General features: G+C 38.5%; 1 protein-coding gene across 5 annotated transcripts in view; it reads right to left on the bottom strand.

Moving 5' to 3' along the window:
* NTRK2 (neurotrophic receptor tyrosine kinase 2) overlaps window positions 1-15,585 on the bottom strand; it is a 209,245-nt gene that overhangs the window by 69,930 nt on the left and 123,730 nt on the right. The gene's annotated exons all lie outside the window — the stretch shown is intronic.

Raw genomic sequence — 15,585 nt, 5'->3', positions numbered from 1 at the left:
TAGTGACTTTAATTCCTTGGACTTTGGAACAGTATAGCTGCAAAATACTGCCTTAATTGTAGTAAATGACCAAGTGGCTTAGCCTTTTGTCATTCTTATCTTTTATTTCCTTTACCTTCCCACTCTCTCTCCCTTCCCTCTCTTTGTCTCAAAGAGGGAGATTTGTACTCATCATTGCCTCGCAGGATCACACTTCTTATTCGAGCCCTTTGTGATTATTGCTTAGATACATGCAAGTTGTGGGCTTTTACACTTTCCCTGCATTTTCCCTATTGTCTGAGCATGATTTATCTGCTTCATCTTTGTGATGTTGGTCCAGTTTTCTCCATTCTAATGAGTTTTACTAGTAACTGTGTCTAGGAGTTTATATTTATGATGATAACTGCCATAAGCAGAACAGTGGTCATCCTTAACAACATACTTGTTGGCTTGAACACCTACAGATAAAAATATTTTCTCCATGTTTACAACATGAGAGGTATACCCTGGAGCAAGGTCTGGGCACGCACAGTGAATTGTCTGCATATGGAGCAGCTGTCTGTATAAGGTAACGAGCAAAACATTGAAGTCTACAGTGCACTTCTTTCATTCCATAATCTTGCTGCAAGAGCATGATGTTAAGGGACTGAGTGTATTTATATTCTTAATTTTTCTGTTTGTGGGTACAGCATGAATTTTGAAAGCCTTTACACTGTTTTTCCCTGACAGCTTGCTCCACCACATTTCATTGGGTTGGAGAGGAGAGGAGAGGGTTTTTTCTTCTATGCATCAAGCCATCGTCTGTGAATCGGACTGAGAACTAGCTGATCTCAGAGTGTGATTTACATTCATACAGACTGCACAACTTAAACAACAAGGCACATCAAGAACCTCAATAATTCAAGTGTATCAGGACACAGAACTGCTTAGCTTGCACAGTATTGAACATCTTTTTAATTTGCTTAAAAGCAATGTCAAACATAGTTCCAAATAAGCTCTTGTCAGAAACAATGGGGTTTGTTGCAAATTTGGTTAGATAAAGCTTGTTCCATTACTGAATCTGAGATACAAAGAAAACAGTGCTCACTTGTCTTGACTCAAATGTGTTCAAATAGGCTTTTATCCCTGGATTTCGTAGCCTGATTACCCAGAGCGTTTACCTGCCATGCAAAGATCCAAGTTCATCTCTCAGCACTGCCACAGCTTCTGAGAATCTGCCAGCACAAAGCAGTGCAGGGAAAGAGATACAGCTCATGACTTGCAGCCACAAGAGGGTTTATACCAGAGTTTGCAAATTAATATTCCCTTTTCTTATTACAAGAGCCTGAAGATCTAAAAAAGATTTAAACCCAGAACTGTTATCTTTCCTTAGACTGAATTTCCATTTAAAAAATTGCCTCTCTTTCTTAAAAAAACAAAACACAACAAAACAAAAAAAAACTTATATCATCAAGGTGTGTTTCTCCAAGAAGTATTGTTCTTATCGTTTCCCTGAATTTCTCTTGTCTTTCTGAGAGGACCACCCGAAAAGGACCTCAGTAACACAGGAGAAATCCAGGGGACTATTCTGACACTTTTTCTGCAGAATGTTGAGGTACTTTTTTACCACAGGGCAGACACTAGTTTTTCAGTTACCCAAATGTCTCCCAGAACAGCCTCTGGCTGCAGTCACAGAAGAATACAAGTTTCAAGAAACGGGTCTTGATATGGTTTAGCTAACTGTGGGTTTTGACATATATGTTTGTATACAGTATGATATACCCATAAACAAAGGTCAGATAGATCATAACAAAATGTTTCCTGAAAACTTTTATGGACATTTTGATAGAATGACTGGTCTGATGAGGCCAAGAATTCACTGTGGGTTGGAAGAGCCATTTATATATGATGAAAAATAAATATTGCATGCTCAGGCAGAGTCCATCCCTCGACCGGACCAAAACAAATAACAGTCAGTTGTCTCTGTACTCTTTATCTCCATTACTAAAAAAATCACCTGTAGCTTTTCTGTGCTTTTTCCATAGAAAATGTTGTAAATATTTCTTTGTATATATTCTGTCAACAAATACAAGCTGCAAAGTTGAGACAGCAAAGCTGTCTTCTGCAAGAGCAGTGAACACCTGTGTGCTTTGTTCTGTCTTGAAACCACCCTATCTTGCAGTCAGGAAAATTTACCTGCAAATTTATCTTACAGAAATGTACAGGCTCTCCTCCATATATATATATATATATATATATATATTTCATTGGTACACTACAGGTTGTTTAATGTTGCTGTTCAACACAGTCCTGTTCTGTTTCACAGTAATCAATGGGCTTGGAAGACTCCCATTGATTTCAATGGAAAATCAGTTCTTGATCAGGCCTCTTGAGAAAAGCTATCACTGAAAAAAAAAAAAAAAAAAAAAAAAAAAGCCAAAACTTTTTAAAATTCCTCATTTCTGAAAGACATACTTCATTTTGCACTGCATTTATTTCTCAGCATGGTACCATTTCAGAGTTCTCTAAAATGCTGCCTTCAAAAGACAAAAAAAAACAAACAAAAAAAAAAGTAGCCTTAAAATGCAATACAACATCGTGATAAAACTGCAAAACCAAATCTCAGACAATTCCAGTGAAGAAACATGCAGAATCAGAATCTGTAGTATAACAGACTTCATGAGTGGCGAGTGAGCCACCCTGCAGCAAGGTAAGGATTCTTGGCAATAGCTGAATTCAGATTAACTTTCAGAAGGGTTCACTATACCTGCAAAGAAAGCAAAGCCTTCTACTTCAGAACCTAAAGCTAAGAGAAAACAGGAAATACATTCTTCAAGCAGGCTCACATGAATTTGAGGCTTCAGACTGTACTGCTATACCACATCTCCAGGGTGAGTACTGTGATTTACTGTAACCATGCCTTGCTGAAAAAGTGCACCTAATGTCTCCTCCCAGGGTGAAGCACAAGACTGAAAGGATTCTGCCAACATGGCTGAGTTCAGCAAAGAGCATTTCAGCATCACTGCTGGGGCTGCCAGTGGCAGCTGAAGGGGTCCAGCTCATGAATCCAGCATCTCCTGTGGTGGCTGGAGAATTGAGGCAGCTTGAAGTTGAAGGCAGCTTATACATGTGCTGGAGGCTCTGAAGGATGGTGAACCTGCTTCCCAGCTGCAGAGGGAAGTGAGCTGTCACTTCTCCAGGCACCACTGCTATTTCTGGAAAATTGCTTGAGTTTTTGGACACTGAGGGAGTCAGAGGCCAGCACTGGCTGGAGGCCACTGCCACCAGCGCCTGCCACAGTACAACAGCAAGAAAGTCCGCATGCAACCTACACCTTTTAACTGCTTCTGATCCCTCTTCTCTGCCCACCCACTCCAGAGGGTTTTGGACACAGGAAGGCAGCATGTTGAGCTGGTGGTATGTTGATGATATGTGGGAAGCTGGCTACTGCTGCTATACCACCACAGGGAACCACACAGGGAATATCTACTGGTTTACTCAGAGTTAGCATTTAAAAAGGACATAAATCTTTGTGTTGCAAAGCTTAAGCCAAACTCCAGGTGTTGGAAGATCTGGAAGAAACACACTGCTTAAGGGTTATTAGACACTTATTTGATGAAGGGTTTCTAATCTCTGCAGAACCAGCCATGTTTGGGTTCCAGAAAGTTACTACTGAGATCCACTGTAGCAATATGTCCATTCCCAAACTGTGCAGATACAGTAGGCAAAATAAGCTGAGAATTTGCCATCAACATAGACATCATGATAGCACAACTTATTTGACTCCCAGCTAAAGATACAGCACCTTTCTGCACTGCTGGTGACACATGTGAGCTTCACAGACCCAAGCACCACAAGCACATTACAAAACTGACAGTCCTGGAGGGAGCAGCCCTGTTTAACCAGGTACTTCCATTTGTAAATCAGAGGATGAAAGACTAAGTCCATAAGCTTTTGCCTTGCTTTTTACCACCCAAGAAGGAGCTTTTCAAGTTTTCCCACATGGTGTTGGTCAATGCATTTCTGTCTGGAGGCAATCCTATTGCTATTCCAGTCTCAGCAGCCTCTTGAGTGGAGACTGCAAATACAACAAAGCAGTTGCTTTTCTTCTGATGAGAATAAAACAAGGACGAGACAAATCATGTCCTCCTGCACAGGCGGTTGGAGCAAATCAGTCATGTATTGTTATTTCTTTGCCAAAGGCTGTGACTGAGGTTCTTTTGTTTCTTTTCCATTTGTTTCACCCTTTTTCTGTTTCTCTGTTTCTCCCTACTTTGTGTGGGACATGTTACCCTTGATGGGTATTGTTTTCAGCTTTTTTTTTTTTTTTTTTTTTTTTTTTTTTTTTTTGTTAAGGCAGCCACAGGCCTTCAAGCTGTGGGCAAAAAATTATGACAGAACATCCTTGAAAGACAGACTAAGACACCAAATCTAAACAGATCATAAGCAACACTCAGAAATGTGAGGAGCTGTGTGGGAATGGTTTCATCACGGAAATATACCAACTGGAACCCTGGCTCAGAAAAGGTATTTGTAATGGTAGCTCAAAATTATGTCAGATCTGTATTTCCTTCAAAATTATACAAATTGGAGGTCATTTGAATTTAGATTTAGCTTCTAACTATCCAGTCCTGGGCACAAAAAAACATATGATAGACTGTCCAATTTTCCATTCTTTCTCTACAGTGCTGTGGGAAACAAACCAAGGTAGGAGGAAGGAAGGGGAGGAGGAAGTGCCTTCATGAAGAGAGCTTTCCATCTCTTTAACTCTGGCTCTAAACCTTGGATACAACTGAATGCTGCTCAAGGGATTCTCTTGGAGACTGAAAGCCTTTTCCTGCACCCTGTGACCTATACAATCACTGACTTAAACAGTCTCCAACAAACAGATTTCAAAGGTATTGAGGAGTAAAAAGAAGAGTCAATCATCTACTGGAATTGTACAAAGTACTGAGCTGATTAAGAATCTGATTCCTACTGACTATACTTTATGTTTCCAATCTGTTCAAGGGCTTTTCAGAAAACCAGTAAGTCGCTGACTTGAATACTTTAGCACCTGAATACCTTTGAAATTCTCATTTCATGTGCCGAGCTGACAACTGAGAATGGAGCATGGATTTCCATAATGCATAAATTAATAAAATAAAATAAAATAAAATAAAATAAAGTCCCTAGAGATAGGATTGGCTTTACAGAGATACAATGAAATTTAGAGAAAGAGTCAATAATTGGTATGCACATACCACGTATTTTTTCTAAATGCAAGCAATACTCCCATGCAATATGTTTTTAATTAAAATGTTTCTGTTTAATTGACCCCAAAAGCTAATGCACAAGTTGTTAGCTAAAGGTATTGCACAACTTTTCATCAATAGAACTTTAACTATTTCAGACCTCATTGCAGGGTCTTGACTTCTGTCACTTGACACTTTTCCCCTGCAGGGGTCTTATACTTCAATCATGGTGATTCCCCAACAAAGTGCAAACAATAGTGTTTAATTATTGTGGGTGTTGATGGGCTAAAAGATAAGACTTAGTGAGTGTTTACCCTATATCAGATCTGTATGCTTCTTGCCTTAAGTGACATACTGGCCTTTGAAGAGCAATAACCCGTCCTCTGTGGAATGTCGTGCTCAACTACCTGGTCAGCTGCTGAGAACTTCATACCGACCCTCACAGACTGGGAACTGCTGTGCTCAAGAGTTGTCAACATCCCTCAGTCTCATTAAGCAGAAATACCTTCTACATCTTTGACAGAGAAGCTGGTATTGAGAGGCCCTTTTCTTCTGTCCAACAAACCCAAATAAAGCTAGCTTAAGGGAAAGTGAGAAAGGGATGTTTCTAAAGATGACCATAAAGACACTGGATTTTTATTTGTGCTAATTAATGATAGAAGCATGTTCCTAGACTTGTCTACCTGTGCAATCATATTTTTTAAATGTGTCAGAAAATGGTGAGCTCAGGTATTCTGCGATATAGATTATATGTCCAAGCTAAAACAGGTGTATTAACAACTCTTGGTGAAAATATATATATATTAAAAAAAAAAAAAAAAAGGAAAAAAGAAATGCCTTATCATTTTTCCCCAACTGCTGTTGTGAAAAATGAGAAGCTTGTTGAAAGGTTTAATTAAAATGTTAATGCTGAAAGACTGATTTGAAGAATATTACAGAATATTTCAGAGTATTAATGAAGTATTTTTATCTCTGACAACATTTTAAAAGGCTGCCACATTTCTTTTGCTGCTGACCTACACTATGCCATAACACAAGTGCAGTTAACCCTGAGACAATGAGATGCTCCCCAGCAATCCCCTGTCAAAAACAAACTGAACATATTCACTCATACAAACTTTGATGCCACTTTTGTGGGGAAATTTTTCTCAAGATAGAATGTCAATGAAGCTGCACAGACCTCCGACTAAGATAGTCTGGGAGATCAGCAACCCCATAGCAGCTAGTGAGCTGCTTGTAAAAGGGAATGGAGTAGGAGTACAGCTTTCCATATCCCAGCTGCATGGATCCACTACTAATGGCACAGAGAGTGTGGGGAAAGCACCTCTAGGACTGAATCTGTTAACCATGATGTAGTAAAGGGAGGGACACAACAGGTGAAGCTCTTGCTGGGCACAAAGCCTGACATGCAAGCCAGTACAACCTCATGCATACACAGAAACATGTAAATAGGGGGGTAAGCACATATTCAGAGCAGCCAGCAGACCCTTCTACAGTTCTGGTGGGTAAGAGAAAATAATCTTTGAGTAAGTTTGTGCTCACGGCTAACTACATTTTACACACTCATGGTTTTTAATAATGATGCAACTACTTGGTGATGACCTCTAAAAAATAAAAGTAGGATTTATGATATTGTTTTGGCTACAAAGTTATTTGATTTAGTTCTGATTTTCTCTTACTTCAATATTTATCAGAGCTAATATTTATACATATTTATATATTTGTATTTCTTATTTTATTGTATTTATTCTGATTTTATTCTTATTTGTACTATCTTGCTTCCCTGGTATCCGTATTTCTTATTTAGCCACAGCTCTCACTGACACAAGGAATAAATCAAAGGCCTAATCCTGCTCCCATGCTTAGGCTCATGATAAAGAGGCTTTCACAATGGATTACTTTTTTTTCCCATTCAGCTTAAATATAAGTACTATCCATTTAAGGTCTGTAATGTTTCTTTTTTCTTTTTTTTTTTTTTTTCCTCCATTATGCATTTACATACATATGCAGGTTTCTGCATACAAAAAGAACATACCTGGAACTTCCTATGCAGCACAGAGTCTGAAAGGCATAATTTAATCATTACAATATAACTCATGCTATTTGTCATATATGTATTACTGATTTAGCTACATATTTTTATGCCAAAATAGTGTATGTATTTCTAATACTATTGTATTGTCAAATGACAAACCGAAGGTAGCAATGCTACCTACTAAAAAAGTGCCATGTGTTGTTTTGTTGCTGTAGTTGTTGTTGTTTTTCATCTTGACTACTACCACAATTGCAGAGAATGTTTATGTAAGTGTTTAATTTCACTTTATCTTTCATAAAGTCCTTAAGTGTGCTTTTCACATGAAGGCTGAGGTGGGGCTTGATGCTGAACGTGAATTTCAGTGCTCTGCTGCACAACAACATGCTAAACTGAAGTTAACCTGACCAATTTACACAACAACGTGCACATTCTCCCTGAATGTTGGCACCAGGCACTTTACTAAGAGTGCATGTCTCACTTTGTCTCATCTCATACTCTGTCTTTGTAATTGAAATGCATTCTTTGGGTCTTAGTTGCTCATATCTCCTTCCTAAATATCTGCTGCTTAGCCAGAACTGTGTTTCATGTACTGTATTTCTAGATGATAACATAAATTACAGATCAGAGTCCAAGTTGTTGCTCTTGTAGTTGCATTTCCAGCAGTAGGACTCAATGCAAGTCAGAGTTTACCAAATAATTCAGGTCATAGAACACCATTTTGTGTAATGAAATGCAAGCATTTTGCTGATGACATTACTGCTTGCCTTTTTTACAAGGTATAAAAGGACATCATGGATGGATCATGAACAGAATGGAAGTAAATTCTGGGTACAATATGATTCTATAGGTTCACCTCTATACTAAATGTGGAAATAGTCCCTTTCCTTCCAATTCTGAATCTTTAAAGAGGTAAACTCCTCCACTGTTCAAGCTGAAGGGTTCAGACTTTGGGAGAAATTTTTCCATCTGGTTGAAAAAGAAAAAAATAAACATGTCTGCTGAGACTCAGAATGAGGAGCAGGTGTTAAAAAAAAAACTAATTTATCACAAATTTATTTATTCCCTGTTACATTTTATTTGTTAGGTAGAGGAAATAAGAGACCAGACTATTGGGAAAATTATGCGAGACTCAATATGACATGTTCTGGGGGACAAATCAACTGACAAGCTAATAAAGGTCAAACACAGCTAAGGAAATATACCACCTATGCATGCGTTGACACCTCTGACATATGCATGTCTTGATGAACAATTGCAAAGACACATAATTTAAGTGGTGTTTGCAATCAGGGATTGAAAGATGAAATACAAAATACAAAAATATTTAGTCAAGCCAACAAAATAAATCTTCATATATCCTTATGTTTCTATCTAGGCCATGAAATATCTTTAGAGTAAGGCACACAATGGGAACAGGACAAGCAGTACATTTGATATGTACATCCCTCCTCATAATCTCAAACTCATTCATCGTTATTTTTCAGCATTTTTAAAATTCTTTTCCTTTTAAAAACAAAAAGATTATAATTTTGGTGAAGCAAGTGCCCTGTTAATCCTCCCAGCCTCTGAACCATGACTGTGAATGAATGTCAAGTCTGGCAAGTTCAGCTTGGGTAGCGAGGTGTTCCCTCTCAGTATGGATTTCACAAAGATTGATTGTTTTTGCTCCTCTGTGCTTTGGCTGCTGAGGTCAGGCTGTCCTTTATAGGAATATGAGCTGCTTATAAATTTTCAGCTCTGCAAACTTTGGGAGTTGATGGAAAATCCCCAGGCTTACAGTTTAGCTGTCTAAGAAACCACAACAGCAGCTTTTCTTTTTTGGTCACTGAGATGTAAAAGCCTTTCAAAAGAGATGAAAATGTTGACAGAGTCTTTCTCTTGGGAGACCCTTCTTCTGTGCATAGGGACATAGTCTATTTTTCACCCTGTAAAGCATGTTAAAAATTACACCTATTTCTGAAAACTCCAGGAGAGTGTAAGGTGACAGATACAACCTGGAACAAGCCACATTTATTACATGCAAGATAAAGTCAAATAGAGATTGTCCAATGCATGCAGTTGGCTCATTGAACCTTTTTCAATTTTTAAATGACACTGTGTAGGATGGGCACTAGAGAGCAATGAACTCATCTTCTTGTCTAGGTCAAACATTTGGCAGATCCCTGCAACGCACAGGCTCTCTCCTGGTGAATTTTCCTTTTTTCCTGCTGTTTTCTTGTTGCCAGATTCTCATGTCCCCACTCCGCAGTGAGAGCCCATGCCGTGAGAGAGAAGAAGGAGATGCTGCCATAGCAGAAGCACATGTGCTGGGACAGGATCTCCTGTGGAGCTCCTGAGGCACGGATGCCTGAGAAATACACCCTAAGTGACCACAAACCCTCTTTCTCTTAAACTTGCCATGGAAATGCAGATAACCAGTTCTTTTTTTTTCTTTTTTTTCTTTTTTTTTTCTTTTTTTTTTTTTTTTTTTTTTTTTTCTGATCAGATGGCTCCTTGGTAGTGATCCAAGGACTACGGAGAAGGTTGTCAGCCCAACACCAGATCAAAGGCCTGTTGAGGCCTGAGTGATCAAAGCCACAGAAACAACTGGTCTGAACCACAAGCAGCTGCACCCTTACACCAGCCTCCTGGGAGAAGTAATGCACCTCTGAGTGTCCAGGAGTCTGCCCTGGCTGCCCTCTGCTCTGCACGGTGGCTAAGCCAGAGCCGCATCCCCTGGCTGACAGAGGAGGCCAGCTCTGCACCCCAGCATGCTGCAGCCATGTTCAGTGCTACCAGAATGTGAAAGAAGCCTGGAGAGATTCACAGTGTCATAAACAAAATAAATGGAACACAAATCCAGATCTCTTTCTGTTTTCTCAGACTTCTGGGTTCTGGCTTACATTCTCAAGATCTTCTTCATAATTTTTCCCCTTTAAAATTATATCTGAGATCATCACCAGACTCAAAAACGTGGCTTTAAAGTCCAATACTACAGGAGTCATAATTAAATGGCAATAACACTCTTATTTCTTTTCTCCTATAAAAGTCATTCAGGTAGGTGGTGGACAAAATCAGAACATTTCTGCAACCTTCCTGACTAAAAGAGACAACCATAGTCTGGCTTTATATTCCTTAAAAATAAATCGATAGTCACAGAATAAGATAAATCAAAAAACAAACAAACAAAAAACAAAAACAAACAAACAAACAAACAAAATAAATGAGATCACCACTAACTAAATGGTGTAGGAATCCCTGAAATGAAAATGAAAATGCCTGAAAGTAAGTTGGTAAGTTGAGTGCTCAGAATGGGATAGGAGAGGGGTTAAAAGTATATATATTTTTTCATATCAGTAAAATAAATCAAAATTAAGTTACAAAAATTATTTTGATCAATTTATAAACAGCTGCAGACTTTCCTTAAGAGAGGCCAACAGAAGAAATACAGTAATTTTTAACAGTGGGTACGTAGACAGCATCTTGTCCACTAGCTCAAATGATTCGAATGCATTTTTCTATGTATATCCACTAGAACCTGAACAAAGACACTCACAGCTGGTAAAATACTGAAGGCAGTCAAGCTAAGCACAATAATTGTTATTACTTTTCAATGGAGTCTAAATAACCACCTATTTCCTCAACACAGTATTGTAAGAATAGGGATGCTATTTGTGTGCTAATACAAGTGCAGGTGAAGCACAAAATATTAAAGTGTGTCAGCACAACCTTTCATTTTTATAAAATAACAGAAGTAAATCTGAAGATTGCACTACATTTTTTTACCCAATGCATATATCTAAAGTGCACATTCACACTCTGGTTCTTGAAAGAACACCCTGTACTGCAGAAATATAGACCAAATATTAAGACTAGCCATGAATACATAACAATTTCCCACTTGAAAGCCACAACCCACACCACATCATCTGAAACACAGAGGCCAAGGGTATGGCCAGTCACTGAAAACATCTTGCCACTACATCAAGCACTGACTAATTAACAAGCCTGCCCAGTATGCTGCTTTCTACCATTGATATCTTAAGGTACAAAATCAAATAAAAGCATGGATATGCTGCAAAGGGCAAACTGAGAGTAGTGCAGTTGGTATTTATTCACCCTCGGGGGCCTGAAATCTGGAGCTTACAAACCTCTTCATGAAAGTTCCACCTTCTTTTCAGTTGCACCCAACAGCCATGATGACTTCTTCGGGTGAGCGTGCAGGGTGGCTCCTATTGGGATGAGATTCAGAGAACAATTTGATTCCCCAAATCCCAAAACCACTTGCAAAGAACTTCTTATCCAAGCTCTGTCCTGCGAGTCTCAGCCTGGACTCTTCCACTGGCATCTTTTCCATGCCTGGACTCTTCCACTGGCATCTTTTCCATGCCTTCTCAGGTTTTGCTTTTCACATTACTACCCAGCACAACAATGTTATTTAATGACTGCATTTCCAACAGTAATTACTGACATATACCAGTAATGGCTTTATATATTCTAAGACATATGCAGCAAGTTAAGTGATGAATGAAGAAAGGCCAGAGCTGTATGTGGGGTCAATTGCTTTTTTCCTTCCACCCTGATTCAACAGGTCCATCAAGATCAGTTGATAACTGTAGCAACTACAACTTCCATCTAGGAATGTAGAAGACTATTTTTTGAAATGTTGTGGTATTAATGAAAAGACCAAATAGATGAGGTGCTGTGACATCGCATAGGATTAGTGAAGCCAACCTTTTAGCAATGATTAGCCACCATGCCCACAAGATACTAGATCTATCATTTGATTTCAGAGGGGAAAAATCTTTTCAAGGTTTGCCATCCATGAAAGGTCTCTGCCCCTGAGAGTATTACTTCACTACAAAGTTATGGCCTGATTTTCAACAGCAGCAGTTTAATACTGTTGGTAATTCCTAGGCAAAAGATTTGGAGGTTGATACTAATATAACACAATGCAGTTTATAATGAATTAAGTGCAAAGAGTGTTTCACCATCTCCAGGTGGTAAACTCTCTCACATCTGAAATACCAGTTGTCACTGTTTGCTAAATACCACCAACAGGAATTACCAATTGATTTCACACAGAAAGGACCAAGAAGTCTGGTATGTGTCTGAAACATGTCAGTGCGCCACAGACTGTAAGCTTCCAAGGTAGAAATAGTCAAGATATTGGAGTGGCATATGAGCAAGAAGTAAACAATGGTCCACAGAAGAGAAAAGAAGAGTCAGGAGTGTTGGGACAGGTTGTCAGATAGATAAATGCCAAAGCAGCATAAGTGAATTTGCTAGCAAGGCAAATGGATAGTTAAGATGGTGGACAGTTGGAACTGGAAATATCAGACAGTACCAGTTGGAAGATGAAGGGTAATTTTCTACTGTTATGCCAATTGCAGGTGCATATGAGCACTTGGGCCGAAACATGGGACAGAAATTCAGTCCTTCTGAGTGATGACTGGAAGCCAGCCCCTGAAGTCACCAGGGCTTTGGTCTTCATCAGTTTGCATTTCCCACCTTGAAGGCTGAGTCTCAGGAGCAGGGATGTGCTACAACTTTTAGCACAAGACTTTGATTCCTTTGAAGCCATCACTTTTAGGATTTAGTTACTCAGTAGCTAAAGTAGCAATTTACTGATCCAGTGATGGAATTTCAAATGAAATTGGTCACAAAACATTGTTTGATTTTCTTTTAAACACATGCACTTTTAATACTTCTCAATGTTCTTGGAAATGATTATCTGTAGAGAAGTCAGAATACCTGTTACATTGATAAGGAAACTCTACTTGCTACTCAGAGCAAATGTATTCCTTCAATTTCTGTGAAAACTGCAATTCAATCTGCATACACTTTCATCTAGCTCAAAGTCTCACCTTCGTCCACAGAACATCATACACTAAAGACTTAAGAATCATTTCCAGCATGACTGTCAGTGGTTGCTGTGTTTAATGCTAGCAGACAATGGAACTTAGACCAGATAGGAAATAATCATAAATGTTAATTATCTTGCTGAAGATGAAACCAGATGATATCTGGAGCTGGCATTATCGTAAACAGGAAAAAGGTATGAGAGGTACTTAACTTAGAGCTTTATAAATACCAGATATGCACATCAGGAGGAAGCTGGCAGGCTAAGAAAGGACAAGTACAGCTCTGTAGTAACAAGTGAGTGAGGGAGACAGAAGGAGAGAGTATATGAAATCATTCATGGAAAGACCATTTTTATCCCAGACAATTTGTATTACCTTCTTTATTGAACAGATGCTCAGTGTGGTAGGAGAAATATGTTTTGGTTTATATACTGTCACAATTTACCTTATTTTCTTTGCTACAACAATAAAACACAAAGACTGGGACCACCATGGTGATGTGGCAAAATGCAGAGCATCAGCCCCATATGTCTCCCTGGAGTACCAAAGCAAAGTCTTGCGCCTGATCCTGCAAACATTTATGCACAAGCTGAACTTCATGTACTGTGATTAATTTCCCTGACACCGTGTGGGTTTCATTGCAGCACACAAAACCAAACACAGACTTACGTATTTTTAGGATCAGGACCTACTTAGCACTACTCAGCTGTGATTTAATGCGATTGTACTTAATGTGCAGCTTACTAAATGTGAGAGAATTTTGTGTTTTGGTACAGTTTGTGCTATTTTTTTCCTCAGAACAGCATGTATGTTGTTTCAACATTAATGTTGAAAGTGAAATACTCTGTAGTCACTGATGTTTATTTAAACTATTATAACAGTGTCTAATGCAGCTGGGAATGGAGGTACAGTAGCCTCATATTTAAAAGCATGGCCTTTTATATAACATTAAAGAGCTCTAGTGGGCATGTTGCCCATTTCTGAGTCCCTAGTGGCTTCTATTTTTCACAGGAATTAATCTTCTAATCACAATGCATCTGTGTAACATTTTCCTTGTGCTGATCAAGTATCAGCAAATCAGTGATTATTTAATGCATCCCACCACATATGCTAGGTCAGCTTATACAAATACTCTCTGGTGGAAGAGATAATCGGGCACTTCTAATCATAAAATAGAGCCAAACACACACACAAAACATAGTATAGGAACATCAGAGATGTATAATAAAAGCAGAAAAATCCCTCATCTTGCATGGCAGGATCATTGTTTTGTGGATTGTGCTTAGAGTAACAATTGAGATGTAGATGAGAATCAATATTCAGAATTAAGTACTCCACTATCAGTCTTTACAACCTTAGAGATCGTACATGTGTATATGCATGCAAGCACTCATTCACAGGTCAAGCAAGTTTTCTATCATGCAATTTAAACTTTGCAAAGTTGGAGGCAAAGTTTTCTGACCTAGGCAATAAGCCCCTAAACAACAATTTGTGTTTTGAAGCTGTATCATTCTGGGTAGGATACAAATAGGTTGTAGCATCCCTTAGTTGCACACCCAATGCTCAACCGTTGCACTGGAAATCCCTGGACTGACTTCCCAGAGAAACACATCAGTTGTCCATGGGCACTCCACAAATGTATGTATATTCATACACACACACACAAAGACACGCAAAGAAGGGTGATATACTTAAAAACCTAAATGTACTGATGAAAAAAAAAAATCAGTACTGCAGTTTTTATTAATCACAATACCGCTTAGGTATTTTTTTCAGTTATCTGCTCCAACACTAATTGCTGGTTCAAAAATCAACATTGCACATATCCAATTCTACAACTGAAGAGTAGTAGCTGCAGTTAGGGATATTCTTTTTTTTTTTTTTTAACTATAAAGAGTTAATTATTTTTAACTCTTTGTACCTTTTCACATTTCATCTACTTCTAACTGAACATGAAGTAATTTGTATGTGACATCTATTGTCCACTGAGCAACCTCCTGCTCTGTTTTTCAACATCTTTTCCAGTTACAGAGATTGAATTATACAATTAAATTAAAATAATGGAATTTTTAGTCCTTATTATTCTTATACCTATACAAATACATTTCAAAATTAAGTTATGTTCATTACCAAAATGAAAGCAGTGAGTATGTAACAATACTGACTTTCTTTTGGACCCAGCATTTGCTTTGTCCCAGGAAAGCATTCAGTGCACAAGACTGGCTAAAGACCACTGAAATCAATGGAAAGGCTACCAGTGACTTTGATGGAATATGGACTGGGCTTTGAGCATAACACTGATGACTTAATTAACTCATTACAAGGGCTGAATTTGGCTTTGACAGATGTAAAGCAGTTCATCCCATGTATTTTTAACAAACTGCATATACTTTAACCCCACCCTTCCACTCCCAGGAATTTAGACTTTTTTTTTTTTTTCTGTTAGCTCTGTTAAGGAGCCCCAGCACTTGCACATGAAAAATGAATGACTGGAATACATATATTTGTTTGTACT

The sequence above is a fragment of the Oxyura jamaicensis genome, chromosome Z (assembly GCF_011077185.1).
Source record: "Oxyura jamaicensis isolate SHBP4307 breed ruddy duck chromosome Z, BPBGC_Ojam_1.0, whole genome shotgun sequence".
Taxonomy (NCBI): domain Eukaryota; kingdom Metazoa; phylum Chordata; class Aves; order Anseriformes; family Anatidae; genus Oxyura; species Oxyura jamaicensis.
The sequence above is the reverse complement of the archived record's forward strand: the minus strand, read 5'-3'. Positions and strand labels throughout refer to the sequence as shown.